Source organism: Eumetopias jubatus, unplaced genomic scaffold (genome assembly GCF_037043125.1).
Source record: "Eumetopias jubatus isolate StellerSeaLion01/CBP00866 unplaced genomic scaffold, mEumJub1_p1.0 scaffold_2, whole genome shotgun sequence".
In the NCBI taxonomy this organism is placed as follows: domain Eukaryota; kingdom Metazoa; phylum Chordata; class Mammalia; order Carnivora; family Otariidae; genus Eumetopias; species Eumetopias jubatus.
The window spans coordinates 48468896-48488626 of record NW_028274808.1 but is presented as its reverse complement, the minus strand read 5'-3'; the positions used below and the strand labels follow the sequence as shown (position 1 = coordinate 48488626).

At 38.3% G+C, this 19731-nt stretch overlaps 1 protein-coding gene and 1 pseudogene across 1 annotated transcript in view; one reads left to right on the top strand and one right to left on the bottom strand.

Moving 5' to 3' along the window:
- ADRA1A (adrenoceptor alpha 1A) overlaps nucleotides 1-19731 on the top strand; it is a 105078-nt gene that overhangs the window by 73176 nt on the left and 12171 nt on the right. The window lies entirely within an intron of this gene.
- Nucleotides 8894-9370, bottom strand: LOC148164829 (interleukin-36 beta pseudogene; annotated as a pseudogene).

The following is a 19731-nucleotide window of genomic DNA, read 5'->3' as shown; positions in this document are numbered from 1 at the left end:
TAGGAGTTTTTAAATCCCCGCCACTGACATTTGTGCTATAATTGTGAGATGTATTATATCTTCATAAAATTCCGCAAGACATTATCATTTTTGTCTTCAACAGTAATAAATATTGACTTAACGAGAGTGAAAAAATAGTCATTTATATTTACCATTTCTGTTATTCCTTCTTTATTTCTGAAGGTTCACATTTCCCTCTGGTATTAATTTCCTTCATCCTAAGGAACTTCCTTTAACAATTCTTATAGGGTAGGTCCATGGTAACAAATTCTCTCACTTTTTCTTCATCTGGAAATGTCTTCATTTGCCTTTATTTTTGAAAGATACCTTTGCTGCCCATAAAATTCTGGGTTGCCTGTTCTTACCTTTAAGAATTTTAAAGATGTTATTTCACTGTCTTCTGATCCATGGTTTCTGATAAGAAATTTGCAAGAATTTGAATCATTGTTCCCCTGAGTGTGATTCTTTTTTCTTTAGCTTTTTCAAGATTTTTTTTGTCTTTATCTTTGATTTTCAGCAGTTTGATTATGAGATATTTGGTATGAGTTCCTTCAAGTTTATCATGGTTGCAGTCCACTAAGCTTCTTGGATTTGTAAATTTATGGCTTTTGCCAAATGTGGTGTGTTTTTTGGCCTTTTATTTCTTCAAACATTCTTTTCTCCCCCAATATCTTTCTCCTCACTATGGAATTCCAATGACATGTGTATTAGATTCTTTGATATTGGTCCACAGGCCCCTAGGTCTCCATTTATTTTTTTTCAATGTTTTTTCTTTTTGTTATTCAGATTGAATAATTCCTGTTGGTTTATCTTTAGGTTCTATTACCTCTGTTCTGCTACTGAGCTCATCCAGTGATTTTTAAATTTCAGATATTACCTTTTTCAATTCTAAATTGTCCATTTGGTTCTTCTTTATGGTTTCTCTTTCTCCGCTGGGAACTCATATCTTTTTATTCATTTCAAATGGTTCCCTTTATCTTATAGAGACTAGTTTAAATAAAAGCTTTAAAGCTATTCTTATAATTCAAACATTTTGGTCATCTCAGGGCTGACATCTTTTGATTGACTTTTCCTTTGGCTATCTTGTTCTTTGCATTTTGGATAATTTTAGATTGTTTCCTGGACATTGTGAATGTTATATTGTGTAGATCCTGGGTCCTGTTTTAATCCTCTGGAAACTGTTGGGGTTTCTTTAAGAGAAGGGGGGTAGAGGGGGAGAGAGAGAGAGAGAGAGAGAGAATCTTAAGGAGGCTCCATACCCAATAAGAGCTCTACATGGGGCTTGATCTCACAACCCTGAGATCATTACCTGAGCTAAAATCAAGAGTTGGACACCTAACTGACTGAGCCACCCAGGTGCCCCAATATTTTTGAATATCAAGTCTCTTTGAGACTGCAAATTGTATCTTGTTTTCTCTGGGAAGTGATTCAGTTCAGTTCTCCAAGAACTTGCTATATATTTGGGGTGGATTCCACACATGCCCAGTGCATCTCAGATAAGATCCTGAGCCTTCTCTAGGTTCTTATACATAATTAGGGAATATACTTCTCCAGTCATCTCTTTTTGGGATTTCCTACATTCTGTGACCCACAAGGACTCCTTTTGATGGCCTTGGCCAGAAAGAGGAAGTTTTTTATGGGAAGTTTAACCACCTATGCAAGCGCCACCATTCAGCTCTATAGCTGGAGCCCACCCTCAAGGCAAAACAGTGAAGAAGAAGACAACAAAACAGATCAGAAACTTTCCCCACACCACCCTCCCCCCAAAAGTTGCTTCTCTAAATTTTGACACCCACCCACAATCTAGCATTTTTTATTTTTATGTTTTACTTACTTTTCTGAGTCTTCAGCTAAGTTTTTCCTTTTATTTTTTTTAAAGATTGTATTTATTTATTTGACAGAGAGAGACACAGCGAGAGAGGGAACACAAGCAGGGGGAGTGGGAGAGGGAGAAGCAGGCTTCCTGCTGAGCAGGGAGCCCGATGTGGGACTCTATCCCAAGACCCTGGATCATGACCTGAGCCGAAGGCAGACACTTAACAACTGAGTCACCCAGGTGCCCCTAAGTTATTCCTTTTAATATTTATGCAGAAATTTTAGTTTTAATCAGCAAGAGGGATGGGGTATAAGGAACTTATGCTGCCATGCCAGGACAGGAACTCTGTTTTTGCCCCAGCCTTGTATGGTGAAAACTTTTAAACATAGAGAAAAGTTGAAAGACCTACACAGTGATTGCCCATATGCCCACTCTTACCACATATCTATCCATGCCTCTATGTAGCTGTTAATCCACCTTATTTTCCAATGTGTTTTATTTTTGTATAGTTTCTCATGCCTTTTTTTTAATTGATTTTGATTCACATACTGTAAAATTCATGTGCCTGTTTAAATCTACAATTCAGTGGCACGAATTACATGTACAATATTGTATCACCATCACCACTATCGATTCCCAAAAGCTTTCATCTCTCCAAACAGAAACTCTGTAACCATTAAGCAATAGCTCCCTATTCCCTACTCCCCTAGCCCCTGGTAACCTCTGATCTACTTTCTGTCTCTATGAATTTACTTATTCTAGATATTTCATATAAATGGACTCATACAATAGATAACTTTCTGTGTCTGGCTTCTTTCAAAGTTTATCCATGGTATAACTTCTATCAGTACATTCATTCTATGGCCAGATAATATTCCATTGCATAGAATACCACATTTTCTTTATCCATTCATCAATTGTTTACACTTTTTGGCTATCATGAATAATGGTGCTCTTGTACATGTACATATACAACTTTTTGTGTGGCCATGTTTCTAATTATCTTATTAAATATATATATAATTTTATATATATATATATATATATATATATATATATATATATATATACACACATACCTAGGAGTGAAATTGCAGAGTCATATGGTAACCTTGTCTAAATTTTTGGGACACTACCAAACTGTTTTCCAAAATGGCTGTACCATTTTACAATCCCATCAGCAATGTATGAGGGTTCCAGTTTCTCCACATCCTCACCGACACTTTCTATTTATTCATCTTTTCCATTAAAGCCATCCTAGTGGGTGTGAAATAATATATTGTGGTTTCAGTTTGCATTCCCCTAATGATTAGTCATGCTGAACATCTTATTTTTCAATTAAAATATTTTATTTATTTGTGTGACAGAGAGAGAGCACGAGCAGCAGGGAGGGGCAGAGAGAGAGGGAGAAGCAGAGTCCCCACTGAGCAACAAGCCCAAAGTGGGGCTCGAACCCAGACCCCAGGATCATGACCTGAGCTGAAGGCAGGCGCTTAACCGACTGAGCCACCCCAGGGCCCTGAACATCTTTTGATTTGCTTACTGGTCATTTGTTTCTTATTAGGAGAATGTCTGTTCAAATCCTTTGCCCATTTTTAAATTTGATTGTTTATTCTTTCATTGTTTAGTAACTGTGTTTTTGAAGTGTAATTTACATACAATAAAATACTCACATCTTAAGTCCACATTTTGATAAGTTTTGACATATGCATATACCCATGTAAACTACACCCTATTGAAATAAAAACTAGATCATCACTTCCCGCCCCTGCTTAATGAATCCATGCTCTTCTTAGTCAAACCACAGTACTGATTTTCATCTGTATAGATTAGGTTTGCCTTTTCTCAAAATTCATATAAATACAACCGTACATGTATTATTTTGTGCTTGGCTTTATCGCTCAGCATATTTTTTGAAATCTATCCTTTTGTTGCAAGTACCAATCATTGTTCCTTTTTACATCTGATTATTTTCCATTGTATGAATATGTCATAATTTATTCATCCATTCTCCTGTGGGTGGACATTTGCGTTGTTTTCAGTTTGGGGTCTATTATGTACAAAACTGCATTGAACATTCATGTACTAACCTTTTTTATGTGTGTGGATATGTATTTTCATTTCTTTAAGGAAATACCCAGAGTAGAATTGCTAAGTCATATGATAGATACAAATTTAACATCATAAGAAGCTGTCAAACAATTTTCCAGAGTGTTCTTACATTTTTGCCAGCAGTGTGTGAGAACTCTAGGGACTTCCCCCACAATGTGGTATTGTGTGTGAGTCTTCTTTATTGTAGTCCTTGTAGTGGGTTTGTAGTAGTATCTCACTGTGCTTTTAGACTGCGTGGTCCTGGGGCGCCTGGGTGGCTCAGTCGATTAAGCATCTGCCTTTGGCTTCGGTCATGATCCCGGGGGCCTGGGATAGAGCCCCGCGTTGGGCTCTCTGCTCAGCAGGGAGTCTGCTTCTCCCTCTCCCTCTGCTGTTCCCCCTGCTCTGATGCTCTCTCTTTCTGTCAAATAAATAAAATCTTAAAAAAAATAAAATGAACTGCATGTTCCTGATGAATAATTATGCTGAGCATCTTTTCAGGTACTTCCTAGCCATTATATATCTTCCTATGTCTTCTCTATTCAAGTCTTTTGTCTATTTCTTATTACATTGTTTTTTATTATTGAGTTGTGGGATCTCTTCATATATTCTGGATGCAAGTGTTTTCTCAGATATTTCTGTTTCTTATATTGTTCCTAGGCTATATTTTTGTCTATTCATTTCTTAATGTTAGCTTTTGATGAGCAGGAGTGTTCATTTTGCTGAAGCTTATTTATCCACTTTTATGGTTATTGCTTTCTAAGCCTTGTCTGTGAATGTTTCCCTACTCTGAGATCACCAAGGTGTTCTGGTATGTTTTCCCCTCAAAACTTCATAGTTTTAGTTTTATGTTTAGGTTCATAACCCTTATCAAATTATTTTTTGTGGATAGTGTAAGATATAAGTCACGGTTCATCTTTTTTTTCGGTACAGATAGACAAGTAGTCCTGCACCATTTGTTGCAAAGACTTTTCCTGTCCCTCATTGAATTGCTTTTGTACCTTTGTTGAAAATCAGTTGGCTGTATGTGTGGGGTCCATTTCTGGAGTCTCTGTTCTCTTCCATTCATTTGTATTCTTACACTGATATGACTGTTTTCATTACTGTATTTTTGTCAAAAGTCACAAGGCTAAGTAACATAACTCCTCCAACTTTGTTCTTCTTTTCCAAATTTTATTAGAAATTTTAGATTATTAATGTTTCCATATAAATTGATGTATTGAGGTGTTCTATTTCTTTGTACATCAGGTTTTGAAAAATTGTATATCAAGTAATTTATCTGTTTCATCTAGGTTGTTGAATTCACTGGCATGAAGTGCAAAATATTTACTTACTATCCCTAGGGGCTGTAAGCTCAGCAGAAGTCCCAGAGGTTACACACATGTGGATACATTGAAGGTGAAACCAGCTACAATGGAGACCTTGTTCCTTATCTGGGCTTAGTTCGCTGAGACCCCAGAAAATTATGCCTCAGGAGCAGGACTAGTCTAGCCCTAGAAATAATAAAACCTAAAGCCAAGTCTCAAAAGAATCAAACTGATCTGCCAGACAGGTCTTCGAACAGACCCCTATCCTTTGCTTACACAGTGAAATATTTGGGGACCCGTTAAAGGGAACCCATCTGAGATTGTTGGGACTTGCTTACATGGCTTTCTCCTCGCCAGGACCTTGCCTTTCAGATTCCATCCATCTCCATATCCTTGAGCCACAACCTCTGTTTCCCTTAACCCAGAGAAATGCTCTCCATCTGAGCATCACTTCCCTGTACCTCAGTTTAGAAAATGCCCCTAGGGAACAACCAGGGTGGATGTGGAGCACATCTCATGTATTTCCTTCTCTCAAGGATCCAAACCTTAAATGCCTAAAAACAGGTGCTTCATATGTTGAGCTATTTTTTTTTTTTTAATGGCAGGGGAGTATGTCAATAGCCATTACTGTGCTGTGGCTGGAACCCAGTGATAAACTTTTGGACAACTACATACAGTAAATAAATAAATGAGATATTGCTAACTCTCAGGATTTTTTAGCTAATTAAATGCAACATCCCTTATTGAAATTTGACACCATGTAAGGCATTACTGAGAATCAAATATTAGTAAAGTAAAATACTTGCTCTGAAGGATCTCCCTGGGCAGGGAGGCAAAGCAGAAAGAAACATATAACAAACTGTCATTTATAAGAAGTTAATAAGACATAAGATGAAAATCACAATGCTCAGGGGAGTGCAATGAGAATGCTTAATTTTGACACAGGGATGGTGGTAAGTGAGTGGTGTTTTGGATAAGTTTCTTAAAGAAGTAACCTTTCACTTGGCTTTTGAAGAATGGTAATCTACATAACCCCTCAAATATCCTCTTTTTGTAAACTTTAGAATATTTTATAAGCTTTGTGTCTTTTCTGCAGGCAGATACCATCCAAGCGCTGTTTTTCATTAGACTCCAGATAGTCAAATGAGTTGGCTTTCTCTACACACACATTAAATGACATGTCAAGACAACTGAATTATTACCTCTGTCTGGGGAAATAATTTGAGAATGAAAAATGTCCTTGGAACAAAAGTAAATGAGAATAAGCAGAAGGTACGTGAGAAGTGACAGTGTTTATGACTGTGTAAGTAGAGGGATAAGTATTTTAGGATCTGCTTAATATATTAGGACTCCTTTTTAGAACATGTTGCTTCTACGTGGGTTAATAAAGCTATGCTCTTCTGAGTGAGAGAGATTCAAAACTTCGCCCACTCAGCTAGAAGAGCAGATAATTTGGAGCATTACTAGAAGCTATCCAAAACTAACTTATTTGTCAATGCAGATAAACAGTTTGTGTCTGACTTTGAATCACACAACCAGCTTGACAGTCTGAAGACAACTTTTATCCCCCCAACCCCCTGCTTCATTTCAGCACTTTGGACGTGGTGAGTGCTTAATGATCATGTATTGAAGAAATCATCATGCCTTGACCACTTTTGCCTGAAATTCCCCTCAAATCTCATCTTTTCTCCATACCCTTAATAAACACTTGAATATAGCAGTGCTCACACTTTTCCGTCTCAGGCCTCCTTTAGATTCTAAAAAATTATTGAAACCCTCAAAGAGCTTTTTGTTTATATAGATTACATCTGTTGATGTTACTGTATTAGAAATTAAAACTGAGAAAATTTTTAAATATTCATTCTTTTAAAATAACAGTAAGAGGTGTGCCTGGGTGGCTCAGTCGTTAAGCGTCTGCCTGCAGCTCAGGATGTGATCTCAGGGTCCTGGGATCGAGCCCCACCTCGGGCTCCCTGCTCAGCAGGAAGCCTGCTTCTCCCTCTCCTGCTCCCCCTGCTTGTGTTCCCTCTCTCACTGTGTCTCTCTCTGTCAAATAAATAAATAAAATCTTTAAAAAAATAAAAATAAAATAAGAAACCCATGAATGTTAATATCAGTAACATTTTCGTGCAAAGGAACTATATTTTCCAAATTAAAAAAATAATGAAAAGGTAACTTTGTTTTGTACTTTTACAAATCTCTTTAATATCTGGCTACCAAAAACAGCTGGATCCTTGTCCCCACTTCTGCATTCAGTCTGTCACAATCACACACATCACGACCGCTCTGGAACGTTCCACTGTATTCTCATGGCAGGATGAACGCAAAAAAGCAAACAATGTCTTAGTGTTATTAAAAATCTACTTCCCACCTTGCAGCCTCTTTGGAAGAGAGCTTTGAAAACTGATCCATGAATATGACTGTCTTCATTTCATACTTGATTCAAATCCCATCTCTATAAATATTTGCTCAGTGAGTTGCATAAACCTCTCCAATAGATCCTGAACATGTCTCCCACAGAAGCAAGGCTGTATGTATGCCAGAGTTCTCTGTGATCACACACTTGCAGAGACTGCTGGGTTTTCACTGTATCAATCTCAATGCCTTTGCCTAATTTCCGAGGACTCCTTTCATCTTGGCCCACCCTCTTCAGTTTAATCATTTTTCCACTCAACCCAGATTCATTGTGACCCTCCTTCTGCACAGTTCCCTTCACTTGAAGCGCCCTCCCCTATTTTACCTCTTAGGTTCACCTGTTTGCTATCCATTCCTCAAGCCCAGTGTAGGGTCTGTTTGTCCTGCCGTCTTTCCTCCATGAATGCTTCCTTGCCTCATTGACCATCTCTGACATTTTTTTATGGCATTCTATGCTGTGAATTACTGGTGGATCCTCTATGAGTCTTGGTTCAAAATGGATCCAGGAGGTAAAGACTAAAATCTCAACTCTGTTTCTCACAGTCCCGAATATATTTGGTCTTTAAGCAAAATGAGCCAAAGAGCAAACTCACTTAAGAGAGTTTTAAGAAACTTAGAAATACAGATAAAAAGCACCCAAAAAATCAGATAATAAGTTAACTGTTTTTATACTTAAATGCTTTTATTCTTTTTTAATTTTTAAAAATTTCATTATGGATATTATCAAATATACATTAAGTAGAGAGAAAGGTGCAATGAAGCTGATATACCTATCACTCAATTTTAACAACTTTTAAGATATGTACACAGTTTTGTTTTATTCGAATTCCCCACTCAATACAGATTCTTCTTTTTTTTTTTTAACAGATAATACTCTTTTATTGATAGGGTTCTATGAACAAAAATGTTTGACACTCACATCTCTAGGCCATAGGTCGTCAGAAGGAAAAGAGAGAGGTGTGTACAGGAAGCATTTTGGATGTTGATTTAACTGGACATGGCAGATAAGTGGATGGTGGGACAAAATCAGGAAAGAATAAAAAGTAACTCAGGTTTTACACTAGGATGATGTTCAGGGGAGACATGGTGCAGAAATGGATGTCTAATGGAAGAGGTGGTTTTGGGTGATGAGAACGAGGTGGACTACGGATGGGCATCAGTGCATGGAGGTCTCTCAAGATGACCTATTGTGTTTTGGAATGGAAGATTCTCTGACTGCTTGATCCTCTGTCCTGGAATCAGCCACCCACAGCCCAGGCTGAATTTAGTCCTGAGGATCTAAATAGAAGTTAGCGGTATAATTTTTGCCCCTCTCCTTGGTGAGAATGACAGGCTGACTTGCCATTTTGGAATTGGCTATGAACCAGTCCAGGTAGGAGACAGACTCAAAGGTGGAGATGGAGCCCTCCCTACTATGGAAAAAGAGAAAGGGCTTCTGCGCTTTCTTCTCCTTGGACATATTCATGATCTTTTTCTCCTTAAGCTGCAGAGTAGGCTGGCCCTGGATTTCTGCACAGAAGAGACAAAGATGGTTGCCCTTGATTCCCAAGTAAACTGGATTGCCTTTTCCTGCATCATGAAATTCTTTGTCTGTACATGTTGTTAAATCAAGACTGACAGGTATGACATTTCTGCTAAAAGGAGTTGCTGTTAAGGAATTTTCTTTCAGGATCCACACCATTTGTTGAGAATCATAAACACCAAAGATTCTGGGACTATCTACCGATTGTGTGGTAGCCATGATGGTTTCAGAGCTTCCTGTGAAGAGGACAAGGTAGATCAGATGATGGAGAGGAGGTTGTCAGCAGCTGGTCTTGGTCCAAGAGATGCTCTTGTCCATGGATCCAGAGTTAAGGTTCTATCTGCATCCAAGGGCTCTGGAAAGTTGTCTAGGACGCCTAGTTCTTTTACTTCCAGTAAGTGGTCGCTTCGCTGTTCAGAGCGTTGTTGCTGCTCTCTTCTTCCGTCTCCTGTGGAGTTCGTAGGTGTTCAGAATGGTTGGATCCCTATCCAGCTGAATTCCTGGGACCAGACGAAATCCAGGTCTCCTACTCCTCCGCCATCTTGCTCCGCTATCAATACAGATTCTTCTGAAGCAAATTCTAGTAGACAGCATCTCACTTCATCCGTAAATATTTCACCCTCTACCCCTAAACATTACTCTTTTGAAAGGCATTCCTATAACATCATTGTCATCTCTAAGACAAAAGCCAACAATAATTTCTTATTATTGATATATCCAATTAGTGTTCACATTTCTCTAATTTTCTTATAATACTTCTAGAATCTTGTTTGAATTGAGATCCACGTAAGGTTCATATATTGTGGTTGGCTTTATGTTTCTTAAGTCTTTTTTATTCTACACGTTCTCCCTTGCCTCCTTTTTTTATTCCCCCTTTCCTTGAATTCTTATTTTTATTTTATTTGAACAAGTAGTTTTCCATAGTCTAGATTTTGCTCACTTCATCCCTGTGGCATCATTTAATGTGTTCCTTCTCTCCTTATGGTTCATGGAAATTGATCAGGCTTTAGATCCAGAAGCCTTTATCAGATGTTTGTTTGTTTGTTTGTTTGTTTGTTTTAAAATTAATTCTTAGGGAATGTATACTTCCATCAGGAGGTACATAATGTTCTATCGACTCTCTTAAGATCTCAGTAAGGAAGACCATAGCCTAGATCCATCAATTCACTTTATTTATTTAGGATTGCAAAATAGTGACATCCTAACTCTATCATTCTATCTTCATTTGTTATAGCTTGAAAACAGCTATAAAGAGAATTTCCATTCATCAACTATTTAATTCACTGAGGTACAGATTTTACAAGAAAGGCAGGATAAGTGCTCAATTCTTTACTTGCTTACCAATTTTAAAAATAATAAAGTGGCTATTTAGCGTCCTTCGAAGGTAATCAGTGAGGATCCCCTCCACCCCCAGCGTCATTAAAACTTATGGGTTGAAACACATTATTAATCCTTATTGGGACGGTTAATGTTTTTTAAATCCTTACCGAGTCTCAAACTGTAACAACTTTGGCTAGTGGTAACTTCTTTAGGCTAGGGTCTGAGTACATTTGACATGAGCCTGTGGTCTCTCATGACTACTCTCTGTGTGTTCGTTTTTGTGTTTCCTGCCCAGACCTGGAATCAGCCATTTCTCCAAGAGCCCTTCATTCTGTTTTTAGTGGAAAACAGTATTTAGATACAAACTAGTGGGGTGCTTATTAAAACTGCATTGATCATTTTTCCTAGGTCTTTTTAGTAGTCAAAACTAGGAAACATGATTTTTTTTTTTTTAAGATAAAATACACCATCCGTTTTCCAGGTAACAAATCATTAGTTCACAGTATACAAATAATAATAAATGGTCTTTCCCATTATTTGTAGCTCCTGCATTTTTTTTTCTGGTCATGGCATTGATGTAGTCTTCTAGAGCATTGTTCATTAATTCTAATTTTAGACATTATGTCTTCTTCATAATAAACATTTTTAATAGTCAGAGGACAGAACAAATACTTCTGCTTTCAGAAAAATTCTTTTTGCTTTAGTTGTGAGCAAACTACTGTCCATGGGCTTAATCCAAACTGCCTATTTTTTTTTGTAGACCTGTGAATTAAGAATGATTTTTACATTTTTAAATGATTTTTAAAAAATCAAAACAGGAATGTATTTGGTGACACCTGAAAATTACATGAAATTCAAATTTCACTATTTTCTAAGTTGTCCTGTCATTGCAGTTTTGATTTCTACTGAGAAATTACCAATATTTTGCTGTGTTTGTATTTCAGTCATTCTACTCTTAGCATAGCTTTATCAGTTTTGTCTAAGAGCTTTTTTAGTATACATACATATACAAATATACATGTGTATTCAGTATCATTTCATAGATAAAATTTAACAAATATAGCTGTATTGGGAAGTGTGCCTTTGATCAACATAAAATAAGCCTCTTTATACCATGAAGTATCTTATGGCTGGAATTCTTTGTTTGGTATTAATATTGCTGTCCCAGGTTCTTTTTGCCTGCGCTTTGTATATAGTTCCAAACCATATTATTCTTTTAGTTGCGGGATGGTATTGTTTTTTATTTCATTTGTATTTTGGTTCCTTCATAAACCATACATACATATTTTTTTAACTCTGAGAGTCTGTCTTTTTTTAAATAAAAATTTTTATTTTTTAAAACAGTTTTTGGTTTGCAACAAAATTGAGAAGAAAATACAGAGATTTTCTGTGTACCCCCTGTCCTCACACTTGCACGGCCTCCCCATTAACAACCCCCATCAGTGGTACATTTCTTGTAATTGACGAACCTACGCTGACACATCAAAATCACCCAAAGTCCATAGTCTACAGTAGGGTTCACTCTTGGTGTTGTACATCCTATAGCATTTGAACAAATTGTAATGACATGCATCCACCATTACAGTGTCGTAGAGAATAGTGTCACTGCCGTAAAAACCTCTGTGTTCCACCTATTTATCCTTCCCATTGAATAATGTTCTGTGCTGGATGAACAGTTTATTTATTCATTCACCTGCTGAAGGACATCTTGGTTGCAAATTTCTTCTCCCATTCCGTAGGTTGCCTTTTAGTTTTGTTGACTGTTTCCTTTGCTGTGCAGAAGCTTTTTATCTTGATGACGTCCCAATAGTTCATTTTTGCTTTTGTTTCCCTTGCCTCAGGAGATGGGTCTAGCAAGAAGTTGGCTGTGGCCGAGGTCAAAGAGGTTGCTGCCTATGTTCTCCTCTACAACTTTGATGGATTCCTGTTTCACATTTAGGTCTTTCATGCATTTTGAGTCTATTTTTGTGTATGGTGTAAGAAAGTGGTCCATTTTAATTCTTCTGCATGTGGCTATCCAATTTTCCCAACACCATTTGTTGAAGAGACTGTCTTTTTTCCATTGGATATTCTTTCCTGCTCATTGAAGATTAGTTGACCACAGATTTGAGGGTCTATTTCTGGGCTCTCTATTCTGTCCCATTGGTCTGTGTGTCTGTTTTTGCGACAGTACCCTACTGTCTTGATGATTACAGCTCTGTAATTCAGCTTGAAGTCTGGAATTATGATGGCTCTGGCTTTGGTTTTCTTTTTCAACATTCCTTTGGCTATTCGGGGTCTTTTCTGGTTCCATACAAATTTGAGGGTTGTTTGTTCCAGCTCTATGAAAAATGTTGATGGTATTTTGATAGGGATTGAACTAATTGTGTAGATTGCTTTGGGCAGCATAGACATTTTAATTCTTCCAATCCATGAGCATGGAATGTTTTTCCATTTCTTTGTATCTTTCTCAAGTTCTTTCGTAAGTGTTCCGTAGTTTTCAGAGTACATATCCTTTGCCTCTTTGGTTAGGTTTATTCCTAGGTATCTTAAGGTTTTTGGTGCAATTGTAAATGGGATCGATTCCTTGGTTCCTCTTTCTTCTGCCTCATTGTTAGTGTATATAAATGTGACTGACTTTTGTGCATTGATTTTATATCCTGCGACTTTGCTGAATTCCTGTATCAGTTCTAGTAATCTTTTGGTGGAGTCTTTTAGGTCTTCTGCATGGAGAATCACTTCATCTGTGAAGAGTGAGAGTTTGAATTCTTCTTTGCCGATTTGGATGCCTTTTACTTCTTTGTGTTGTCTGATTGCTGAGGCTAGGACTTCTAGTACTCTGTTGAACAACAGTGGTGAGGGTAGACATCCCTGTCATGTTCCTAACCTCAGGGAAAGGCTCTCAGTTTTTCCCCATTAAGGATGATATTCACTGTGGGTTTTTCATATATGGCTTTTATGATATTGAAGTATGCTCCTTTTATCCTTACACTGCAGAGAGTTTTAATCAAGAAAGGATGCTGTATTTTGTCAGATGCTTTTTCTACATCTATTGAGAGGATCATACGGTTCTTTTCCTTCCTTTTATTAATGTAGTGTATCACATTGATTGATTTGCAGATGTTGAACCACATTGATTGATTTGCAGATGTTGAACCACCAGCCCAGGAATAAATTCCACACTTGATCCTGGTGAATAATCCTTTTAATATCCTGTTGGATCCTATTTTTTTAAATTTTATTTTGTTATGTTAATCACCATACATTACATCATTAGTTTTTGATGTAGTGTTCCATGATTCGTTGTTTGCATATAATACCCAGTGCTCCATTCAGTACGTGCCCTCTTTAATACCCATTACCAGGCTAACCCATCCCCCCACCCCCCTCCCCTCTAGAACCCTCAGTTTGTTTCTCAGAGTCTATAGTCTCTCAGAGTCCATAGTCTCATAGTCCTGTTGGATCCTATTACCTAGTATTTTGGTGAGAACTTTTGCATCCATGTTCATCAGGGATATTGGTCTGTAATTCTCCTTTTTGGTGGGGTCTTTGGTTTTGGGATCAAGGTAATGCTGGCCTCATAGAATGAGTTTGGAAGTTTTCCTTCCATTTATGTTTTTTGAAACAGCTTCAGAAGAATGGGTATTAATTCTTTGAATGTTTGGTAGAATTCCACTGGGAGGCCACCAAGCCTTTTTGTAGTGCACCTTGCATTTAGGGTGATTACATTTCATTGGTGGAAGACAATTTTAAAATGTCTCAGAAAATGACAAGAGTTCATAGGGATAAAAAGGGATAAAATGAGGTAATGTGACAGGGATGCTGATGAGGGAGGTCGGGGGGGTGGGGTGAAAGGAGTATTCTTTAAATGAAGATGCAGGCATCTCAGAGGAGGTAGGCTTGGAACTGAGAAAGAGAAAGATCTAGACATGCCATCTCAAAGGAAGAGCATCCCAAGAAGAGAAACCCAAGCATCAAGACTTTGAGTTTGGGAAATCTTGGCAGTTTGAGAAATAAAAAGAGGTTCAGCATAGCTATGAAATGCTTTCTTACCAAATGGCAGATGCCAGGTCTGGCAGCCCCTTGTAGTTCTTGGCGGGGATGTATTTCTTGACTCCTATGAGGAAAAGTCATGTTTTGTGTGAGATGGGCTTCCTGGCACCCGCCCACATTGAACACCTGCATGCGAAGAGCTAGCACGATGTTTAGCACATAGCAGGCACTCATCATAATTCATGGTCATCGTCAGCACCATATTGTCATTATGTTCCCATTAGTGGTACAAGAGCAAATAGACGTATCTTCTCCAGAGAGAACTATATGGATATGTATCAAAAAAACTTACAGAAATTTCTATCATATGACCCAGATTTCTTTTTCTAGAAATTTATCTGGAGAAAACCCTCCATGATGTGCCTCCAAATCTATCCACACAAAAATTTCTTTCATAGTTATCTATAATAGAGAAAATGTTGGAAGACCCAAATTTCAAATTAGCAAGAGTAGATAAATGAATTGCATTATATTGACAAGATGAAATACTTTAAGATGCCATGAAAAATAGTGTTCTGGAGTAAAAATAAAGTAGAAGAATGTTCATGATATATTGAGTGAAGAAAGCATGGTCACAAAAGCTTGTGCTATAAATACAATCCCGATTATTTAAAATGTGTTCTTATTTGTAGACTGTAGCATCACAGTGATTTTTATTTCATGTGTGTGTGTGCATATGCATGTATATGGCACCAGATCATGGATGGTACAGAGCCTCCACATTTAGCAGGTATTAGTTTTATAGTTTAGAAAACCATAATCTTTTCTTAACTTACTTGCTATGATCTTTTGCAAATTGTTTTGGTGACTAAACACAGATAAACTCATTCCAAAAAGAAAGTGACTATAAATGTTTATGTGAAGAAGTTTCTAGAAATTTCTTAATCCTTTCAGTACTGCTTCCTATTTGTTGTCTAAATCAGGATCTCACTTTGCTTGTGGAAATTTAGTGGTAAGCACCCAGTACTGCAGCAGAGAAGCCAGACAGGGAGCAAAGAAGATTTTCAGCAAGTTCAGTATGAGGGGGAGCCAGGCAGCAGTGGGTTGGAACCCGGTTTCACTCTCACTGGCTGATTGTTCTTTGACAAGTTATTAAAATCCCTAAGTCCTGTTTTCCCCATCTGTAAAATGGGGAGAAACAGTATATACCTTACAGGGTGTGATAAAGCAATAAGGTAACGTACTAAATACAAAGCCAGAAACTTGAAAATGCTCGATAATTTACACCTGTTATCGTAGTCATCACCCCTCGAACCACCACCGTCACCCTAATGGAGTTCTGAAGAACTCTTGTAGGTATTATGAGCTCACAACACTTAAAAAGCTTTAAAACTTGCAAAACAAAACAAAACCATGTCTACCTCCTAGGAGCCTCTTCATCTAAAACAGACAAAGCCAAAAAAACAAAGTGCCCTGTGTGGTAGAAGACCAGATGTCCCTTCAAGAGGAAAGAGTTCTGGAGAGAAATGCAGTGTAACAAATATGCAGCCCTAGCTCCAGTCTGGACATAGCACAACGTGGACAAGCACCAGTCATTTGCCTAATTGGACTCAACCGAGTCCAAGAAAATCTTCACATGGACAAAATTACACCTTTCCTTTTTGTAGCCAAAATTGAGTATTATTGGGCAACAGGGCTATCCAAGAAAGGTAAACATATGTTAGCTGTGGACATACCTTTTCCCCAGTACACTGAAGAAAATAACAGTCAAAGTTCTGTCGAGGTACTTGGAGATTCTCAGAGCAGCTGCTCTGACCAAATGACTGGCGGCCATTGTTTAAGGAGATCATCGAGTGCACAGGTTATCAGGGAGGGCTCACAGGTGACGAGAGCCTTAGAGCCAGAACAAGAACTCCAGATGCATCTCGATACAAAGACAAACTCAGATAGTCAGAACGTCTGGTTTCTGGCCTTGGAAAGTATCCCTGAAGGTTGAAAAGAGACAAGATGAACACTAAGCAGGAGACCCTGAAGGATGCGGAATGAAATAGGGAAGAAGGCATAGCTCAAATGGAATGAATGCTTACAACCAGCCACTGTGCCCACAAAGGTGTGGGATCTGAGGCCCAGACAAGGGATGAAACTTGCTCTCATCAGCAGACTAGTAAGTGAGCTGTCAGGATTTCCTTCCCAAGGGAACACAGAGCAGCTAAAAGCCTGTGGCAGGAATCGTTGTTTTTACACAGCACGATAGATAGTAATGATTTCCATTTGCTCTCCTTCACGTTTCCCTTACTGTCCATGTTCAGGAGCTATGGATCTCAGTTCTCCTTTTAGGTCCGGACTTTGTCTAGTGTTTATAAGTGATCAGTCATACCTTCTGACCTAGTCTTACCTGATTGTTTTCTAGGCATATTTTATTAATGGGAGTTTTGTCAAAAGATTCTCTGACAGCATATAGTGTTTGTGGTTTTTCACCTGGCCAACCATGTCTATCCTGATCAAACAAAATTATGAACACTCAAGAATTTGCTTCTGTTTTAATGATTTGAGCTATACATTTCTCTGCTTTCTGAAAAATAGGACATGAAATCTGTGATTCAGTTTCTTAGCCCCTCAGGTGATTGGTTTTGTACTGAACTTTGAGTACTCTAACACTGTGCACTATTTTCACTTTAAAGCCAATAAAGCACAGACTGACTCTTTCTTAGATAGCATAATCTGAAGGTTAAAAGCATGAGTCTGAGCTCAGACATTTCCCTTAATTGTGAATTAAACTCCTTAAGCCTCATTTTCTTCATCTGTAAAATGAGGTTGATAATATATTCACATAGGGCTGTACAGGGGAATTAAGTTGGATAATGTTTGTGAAATAACTTGTATGATGTCTGGCATGTAATAAGTGCTTGATGAATGTCTATTTTACTCATGAATAGATAGATTTACTAAACACCTACAATGCATCGGGTACAATTCCTATCTTGATGAAATTTATATGTATTGGGAGAGTCATTAAGCAAATTATCACACATGTAATCTTACAAAAACAACCATGACAGGTATAGTGAATGAAAAGCATGGAATGCTTTGGTAGCATTTAACAAGAGAACCCGTCCTAGCCTGTCATCTGGAGCATGTGGATGGGTAGAAGGGGATCACAAATAGTTTTCCTGAAGAAGTGGAACTCAGGCAAAAACCTATAAAGGATGAAGAGGAAATAGCACCATGAAGGGAATGGAAATGGAGACAACATTCCATGCAAAGGGAATAGCAGGTACAACGGGCCTAAGGCACAGAAGCATTGCATGAATCGAGATCAGAGTGATCAGAGGAGGAGTCAAGGAAGGTATGCAAGGCAGGACAGAAGAGGGAGGGAAGACCAAATCATTTGGCTTGATGAGCCATGTCAGTGATTGTGGATTTCATCTAAGAGCACCAGGAAGCATTTGAGACCTATAAACAGAGATGTCACTGAACTGGAGTTGCATTTCATAAAGATCATCCTGGAGAAAAGGGAGGATTATGCGTGCATGCAGGAGACCAATGAGAAGGACCTTACAAGCGACAGACGGTAGCAGCTTGGATTAGGCCATGACAGTGGATCTAGAGAGATATGGAAAGTCTTGGGCGATATTAGGTAATATCATCTACTGGAGATATCAAGAAGGTGGTATCGGGATTGACTGCCAGGGTTTTGTCACAGACAAGTGAATGAATGTTAATAATCATTTATAGAGACAGAGAACACTAGAAGACAAGCAGATTAGGGTGTGTCATTTCACACACATTAATATCAAAGTTCCTGTAGATGATCTAAGTAGAAATGCATATATGGATCATGAGCTCAAAAACTAAGCAAGGACTCAAACTATACACTTGATGTCTAAATGCTAGCTGCAGAAATTAATCTTGAAAGTATCCATATTTTTTAGAGTTGGTTCTCTGAAAGCTCCCAAATAACTGGATATACATCTCCTCTTGCAATTGAAAATTTTGATGTATTACTAATAGATTTTTGAAGTGACGACCAGAGTTATTAATCTATTCCTCCTGCTCACCAGCTCTGTAACCCTGAGCAAGTGTCTTACCCTTTCTGCATGTTTACATCCTTATCCATTTGTAGCCTGGATGTCAGCTTGGCTTTTGGTGCCTCAAGGGTTTATAGGAGGTGGTTGTAAATGATTCAACAATTTAGATCAAAATGTGTCTATTGGATCAGACGTTGTTAATGAACAAAATTTAGGAACTATTCAACCATATGTAGACTAGTCCCACTCACAGAAAAAGGTAAATCATGCTAAGCAAATCATTTGTCAAATCCGATAACATGTCCACATCCTTATATGTGTGTACCTCTTAAAATGCTTCCAGTCAACAATTTCTTTATTGCCATATCGAAAAGGAAGCAAGGCATTCAGAACAACCAACTTTTCTTTCCCAGTAGTGTTTGATTGCTTAGGAAGTTCTAAAACTTCAGGGTTTGAATGTACCTTCAAGAATATCTTAATAGGTTGCTTGATGATGCTTGAATCCCCAGTATGATACATCAAGGATTGGTTATCCATCCTATCTTAGGACACTTTCACTGATAGGACCAACTTCCGGGGCAGCCCAAATCTGTCCTTCCATAGCTTCTAGCCATTGTCAGAATTCTGAGGCAGACCTGTGTTCTAGTCTCCTAGTTGGTCTCCTTGCCCCTAGCAGCCTCCCTCTAGTTATTCCTGGATACATGGAAGCCTTGTGTGGGGGGGGGGGGCGGGAAACCTTAGGAAAATGGAAACCTGCCAGAGCCCCCAGATTCTAATATGTTTCTGTGTCATCCACTTGGTAACATTGACACCTACTTGGGACATGAAGTGGAGCTAATTTCTAACTCACCAGAATCAAATTGGAATAAACAAACACAAGGGGCATCATTATTTTCATTTTGACAAACTATGGTAGTGTTCTTCTCTTCCCGTGAAAATGTGTCTGTGAATGAAAGACGAGTTGACAACTACAGCCCAGGGAGAAAAGCTGCGTCTTGACCACCTGTGTGGGGAACGAAGCCAGCTTTGCTGCAGGTGCTCAGGAAGGCCACTGTTCCAAGCAGTACATCCAGAAATGACTGTTTACAGTTAGCAGATGTGTTCTGAATTAATCACCAGATCTGAGCAAATATTGGGTGGGCCACTTCAGAGGGGAATCATGACAGTGGGGACAACCTTTCCTTAAAAATGCGACTGTTTGGGGGTAATAGAACATCACACCACACCATGAGGATTCATTCTTTTCAGGCAGCCTCAAAT